This window comes from Suncus etruscus, chromosome X, assembly GCF_024139225.1.
Source record: "Suncus etruscus isolate mSunEtr1 chromosome X, mSunEtr1.pri.cur, whole genome shotgun sequence".
Taxonomy (NCBI): domain Eukaryota; kingdom Metazoa; phylum Chordata; class Mammalia; order Eulipotyphla; family Soricidae; genus Suncus; species Suncus etruscus.
The window spans coordinates 123,120,658-123,127,053 of record NC_064868.1 but is presented as its reverse complement, the minus strand read 5'-3'; the positions used below and the strand labels follow the sequence as shown (position 1 = coordinate 123,127,053).

General features: G+C 39.3%; 1 non-coding gene across 1 annotated transcript; it reads left to right on the top strand.

Annotated features, from left to right (window-relative positions):
• The first annotated feature begins 2,843 nt into the window (after nt 1-2,843).
• Nucleotides 2,844-2,979, top strand: LOC125999651 (small nucleolar RNA SNORA70). Its single transcript, XR_007492154.1, has one exon. It is a non-coding gene; the product is annotated as a small nucleolar RNA SNORA70 (small nucleolar RNA).
• The last annotated feature ends 3,417 nt before the right edge of the window (nt 2,980-6,396 follow it).

The window sequence follows — 6,396 nt, the reverse complement described above, 5'->3', positions numbered from 1 at the left end:
GAGATGATGGCAATAATAGCCAGAGACAATAGAGATAAGGTCAGGAGGTACGGCCCATGGTAGAAAGCTCACCACAAGAACGGTGAATGTAGCTAGAGTAGAGGAGGTTCTACTATGACAATGGTATGTCGCATTGATCGTTCTGGACAAGAACTCGGTACTGAAAGTGGAGAAACTAACAGCAAATGCATGCTATCAGTAACAATTGTGCAAACCATGCTGCTTAAAAGCAAAGAGAAAGAGAGAGTGTGACAGAGAAGTAAATTGCCTACCTGAGTGCAAGACTGGGGGTTGTGGATAGAAGGTGGGAGAAAAATGGGAGACACTGGTGATGGGAATATACACTGGTGAATGATGGTATACATGGTATGACTGAAACCTCACAACAACAATTTCCTAAGCATGGTGTTTAAATAAAGCAATTTCAAAAAGGTGTATTTGGGGACCTAGCAATAGCACAATGTTAGGGCATTTGCCTTACATCCAGCTGACCAGGGACGGACCTAGGTTCAATCCTTGGCATTCCATATGGTCCCTTGAGCCTGCCCATGGCAAATTCTGAGTGCAGAGCCAGAAGCAACCCCTGAGGGCCACTGGGTGTGGCTCCAAAACAAACAAAATGTTAACAAATAAATAATAAAAAGGTTTATTCAGTGTTTTTGAGATGTAAAGCCCTAAGACATATATATATATGTATATATATATGTATTTAGTAATCTCCCTGTTCCATTTCTTCCTTCAAATCCAATATTTTTAGCGTATTTCACCTATCAAGAGATGACAGAGAAGTGCTGAAGTCTCCAACAACTACTGCATTGATTTGATGTCTTCTTTAATTTCTATTCAGTTGATTTAAGAATTTTGCTTGGCCCTCATGTGTGCATATATCTTTAGGAGTGAGGTATCATTCTGATATACATATCCCTTGATTATTATAAGAAGAACCTCTAGTCTCATAACATGTTTAAACCTGAATTCTATGCTGTCTGATATATACACATCTCAGCCTTTTGAATTGATTGCTTGATGGATGTCTTCCAACTTTTAAGTTTGAGATTCTGTTTACTCTATCAAATGTGTTTAGTGCAGGCAGCAAAATGTTGGTTTCAGTTTTGTGCATTTTACCACCGTGTGTCTATTAGTGCATTTAGTCCTTTAACAAAGAGAAATGTGGTTGTCTGTCATGAAATTGTATGCTGTTTTTCTAGATGTATTGTGTGGGTGTTTGTGTGATTTTTCTTGCCTTGTACTCACCTTAAATTCTTTGAAAGTTGGTATTTTAGTTTTAAATTTTCTGAGCTGTTCTTTATACATGGAACGGCGTATACTTCACTCAATCTTAAATGAGTGTCTAGCTGTGTGAAGTATCCTGGGTAAGGCGTTCATTTCATTTAGCTTTTCCACTCTTATCGCACCGCTGCCTTCGGACTCACGAGTTGCTTGTGATAATTCTGCTGTACATCTTAAGGATAAGCCTTTGTATATTATTTTCATTCATGGTCTTAATTATTTCAGTATTCTACCTCTAGGATTTCCATTATTGCGACTTGCAGTGTTTTTATTTGGGTCTCTTAGCTGGTACTCTTCAGGCATCCAGGATATAGGTATATGTACTCTTCATCCCTGTGAACTTCTCAGCAATGATGTCTTTGTTGCTTCTTCATAGGGATTAGCTTCCAGGACTTCTGGGCCCCATTGGCTTTTATGTTGTTTTCTTGTTGAAATAATCCATTTTTCTATTACCCGCCCACTTATTTTGAGGAAGTTTCCCATGTGCTGTTTGTTTCTTTTAACAGCTACTGCTATTGTCTGATGTGTTGTGCACCTTATCTTCCAACTCAGTGTTTCTGTTTTCAGCAGCTGTTAATCTGCTGGTAAGGCCTTCCAGTGACATTTTCTTTTCTTTTTTTTTGGGGGGGGCATACCTGGTGATGCTTAGGGGTTACTCCTGGCTATGTGCTTAGAAAACGTTCTTGGCTTCAGGGATCATATGGGACACAGGGGGATCGAACCACGGTCTGTACTGGGCTACTGCATGCAAGGCAGATGCTTGAGTCCTGTGCCAACACTCCGGCCTCTCAGTGACGTTTTTATTTCACCTACAAATGTTGAACCCTCATCCTGGTTTGTGTTAGTTCATGCACGATGCTACTTTACCTGGGGTTAGAGATAGGTGTGTGGGTTGATTTGACATCCCAATATGTTTGTTTGCAATTTTCACTAATAAATACAAGAATTACTTTGAGTGATGGCACCCAATAGGTAGGGTGTTTGCCTTGCACGTGGCTGTCCCAGAATGGACCACGGTTTGGTCCCTGGTGTCCCATATGGTTCCCTGAGCCAGGAGCAATTAATGAATGCATAGCCATGAGTAACCACTGAGGGTCACTGGGTGTGGCCCAAAATCCAGGAAAGAAAAAAAAGAATTACTTTGAAGACTTTAGTGAGAAAAAATACATTAGTACTTAAATATCACTTCAGTTCTAATAGTCATATCCTTGGAGGGAGGTTGTTTCTATTTTCCTTCTATAATTGCTTTTCACTATAATTTCAAGATAAGGCTTAACATAAAAGTATGTCAGAACTACTGCTTTCAATTCTAACTCTACCACCCCTCCCTTACCCTCCATTTCCCACTAGTAAGCACAATATATTTCAACAAAACCAGAAATGATATTTAGAGGCTGTTTTGGGGGGCTTATGTCTTTTCTTACTAACATTTCATGAGTGAAACAATAGTTCTTTCACTTTTGTTATTAGCAGCACCTTAAACTTTATCCATTTATTCTAAAAACAAGGTTTCGTTCATTTTAGAATTACAATGCAATAAAAGCCACATATTGATGCAGTCAATTTGACCACCCTGTTCTCTGACCTGTGAGACCCGGGAAGAGATGACTGCAAACAGGAAACAGACTCCTTGGTGGTGCTGAGGCTTGTGACATGTACAAGTCTGTCAAAAGAACCCTGGAGACAGTTCTTTGAAGAAGACACTCATATAATCTCTATTACTGTTTCCAACCTTATATTCTAAATAAGTTTGGAGGGCATGTCTTTAAAAAATCCCTAGAGCACAGTAGCTAGAGTACACGTTGACCAAGTTGTCTTTTCACTCCACACCGAATTACAGAATAAGGGGCTTTTGGATAGATCTGGATGACAAGTTTAAGTTCCCTGAATGACCTGAGGAGAGGCTTTACCAAGTCTTTTGTTATTTTGTTTGGTTTTGGAGCCACCCCTGGTGATGCTCAGGGGTTACTTCTGGCTATGCACTTAGAAATTGCTCCTGGCTTGGGAACCATGTGGAAAGCCAGGGGATCGAACTGCTGTCCATTCTAGGCTAGTGCAGGCAAAGCAAACACCTTACTGCCTGCGCCACCACTCCTGCCCCCAGTTTACCAAAATTTTTGCAGATTATTTTGAAACCAAATTGGTTAAAAAGCAGCTTATTTCCATAGGATCCTGCAATGCCGCCTCTTGGGACTATACCCTAAGGGGCCAAAACCAAAGTGCAGAAAAGCCCTTAGTACTCTGATGTTTACTGCAGCATTGTTCACAATAGCCAGAATCTGTAAACAAGTCAAGTGCCCAAGAACAGATAAGTGAATAAGAAAACTTGAACATTTAACAAGAGAATAATACACAGCTGGATAAGGCACTGGCCTTGCATGTGGCTGACATGGGTTTAAACCTGGTACCCCATATAGTCTATTGAGCCGATCAGGAATGATCCCTGAACTCAAAGTCAGGAGTAAGCCAGATCACAGTTAGGTGTGTTACCCCAAAATGGAAAAATAGAAGTAGACACTTTCACAAAAACGATATATAGGTGGCCAATTAAAATATTAAAAAGTTGGGCCGGGTAGGTGGCGCTGGAGGTAAGGTGTCTGCCTTGCAAGCGCTAGCCAAGGAAGGACCTCGGTTCGATCCCCCGGTGTCCCATATGGTCCCCCCAAGCCAGGGGCGATTTCTGAGCGCATAGCCAGGAGTAACCCCTGAGCGTCAAACGGGTGTGGCCCAAAAAAAAAATATTAAAAAGTATTTGTCACTTAGTATCAGGAAAGTACAAATAAAAATACACCAATTAGTATGACACATATCAAACAACTGGAAAAATTGTTAGTGTGACTAAAGTAGAAAAGGGATCATTCACTGCTGATTGAAATGTCATTTGGTCCAGCCTTTATGGAAAAAATGGGTATATCTCAAAAAATGGCACTCCCATTTGACTCAGCTGTCTAACTTTTATGCAGCAACCCCAAATCTAAAACAATTTGGAAAAATAAGTATACATCTGTGCTCATTGAAAATCTTACCATTATAACCAGAATATTGAAGCAACTCAATATCCAACAGCAAATAAGTGGATAAATAAATTGTGGTCTATATACACAGTAGAATACTATTCAATCCAAACTAAAAAAATGAACTCATACAGTTCATAGCAGCTTGGATGTAACTGGAGTATATCTTGCTGAGTGAAATGAGCCAGAGACAGAAATACAAATACAGGATGAGATGACTCATCTGTGGCACATAGAAAACTAAGTCAAGGATATGGACAATATTGGTAATAAACTTTTGATGCTGGAATACAGACCTTAGAATGCTTTGTTTCTGGGGGAGGGAAACCAAAAGATCAGGTTGACTAGAAGTAACAAATGAAGAATATATGTGGGGATCTAGAAGACATGGCTAGCACAGGATATAACAGTATGTGATAAAACCAAGTGTCAGAGGTATGAGCAGGTGGAGAATTGTTGAATAAGAGTGAACATAGGAATAAGTGTAGGGGTCGTTGTATTTGGTGAGGGAGATGTACAGTAAGTACATAAGTACCATAAACTTAAACACTACTGTAACTATATCTAAACTAATAAATTTAGGTTGTGGAGCAATAGCACATTGCGTAGGTCACTTGTTTTGCATGTGGCCAACCCTGGGCCCAAACTGGTCCCCTGAGCTCTGCCAGTAGAGATCTCTGGACATAGGGCTTCAGAATGGCTGAGGGGTTGAAAAACACAAACATTTTTTCAAAGACATAAATAAAATCAGATATTTGGAGTTCTACGGTAAAGGTACTACTAGGCAAAAGCAATAACAGAATAATGGTTGATATTTGGTAGCTAACCATTCTGCACACTTCTATTCTATTCTGCCACCCTTCTCAACTTTCCTCTTTAGGTATTTAACCTAGCTCCTTTCAAGTGCTAGTTTTCGTGTTCAATTCTAAAGTCGTTCATCCATTGATACACTTATAACTTTAAGACCTTGTCATTCCAAATGTTAAGGTTGATTTTTTAGGGGCCGGGGAGATAGCATGGAGATAGGGTGTTTGCCTTGCATGCAGAAGGACTATTTTGAATACTGGCGTCCCATATGGTCCCCTGTAACTGCCAGGAGCAATTTCTGAGCATAGAATGCCAGGAGTAAACCCTGAGTGCTGCCGGGTGGGATCCAAAAACCAAAAATAAATAAATAAATAAAAGTTGATCTTATGGCACTTCTTTTTCAAACATGCCTTAGGAATGCCCTCTAATTTAGCATACTTATCCAAGTGCCATATGGCTACCATGAATCACCAGTTAATTCTACTTCTCTTTAGTGGAAATCACAGAAATGATGGGACATGATATGAGAGTTAGGAGCCAACGGGTTTAACATTCAGGTGGTATGGGAAGGATAAAAGATCAGAAAGGGCCATAATCAGAAAAACAGGTTGAGAATACTGCTTTACATAACTACCTAGAAGATATCAGAATAGAAAGTTTGAAACAGATTTTTATTTATTGTTCCAGAAATCCAACTCTAAGATGTAGATTTTATTATTCGATTATTATTATGATTTCCAAATTCTTAGTTTATCCATTACTAGCTTTACAGCTAGCGAAAGATGATAGAATATAGATTATTCACATGAAATAAATTATAATCAGTGGTATTTAGCTTCAAAGTCAAAAGTTCTGTCTTCATTTCCTTTTTTGTAACTTAAGGTCTCAGATCTGATATCAAGGTCTTTAAGCCATTTTGATTTGGCTTTTGTTCATGGCTTTAAAGGGAGGTCTGAGTTCACTTTTTTGCAAGTAGCTGATCAGTTTTCTTGTCACCAGTGTTGAAGAGGCTTTCTTTGCTCCACCTCAGAAGGAGTCCTGAAGGGTCTTGAAAATCCACCTAACTTAAGCATCAGTCTCAGGATAATCAATTCTATCCCATTGGTCTGAAGGCATCTCTTTATTTCAATACCATGCTGTTTTAATTATTAATGCTTTGTAGTAGGATTAGAAAATACAGAAATTGATGACTCGCATTTCCCCAAGGATTTCTTTAGCTAATGAGTATGGGGGGTTGCAGGGGAATTACTTCTATATGCATTTTAGTTTTCTTAATATATGTATA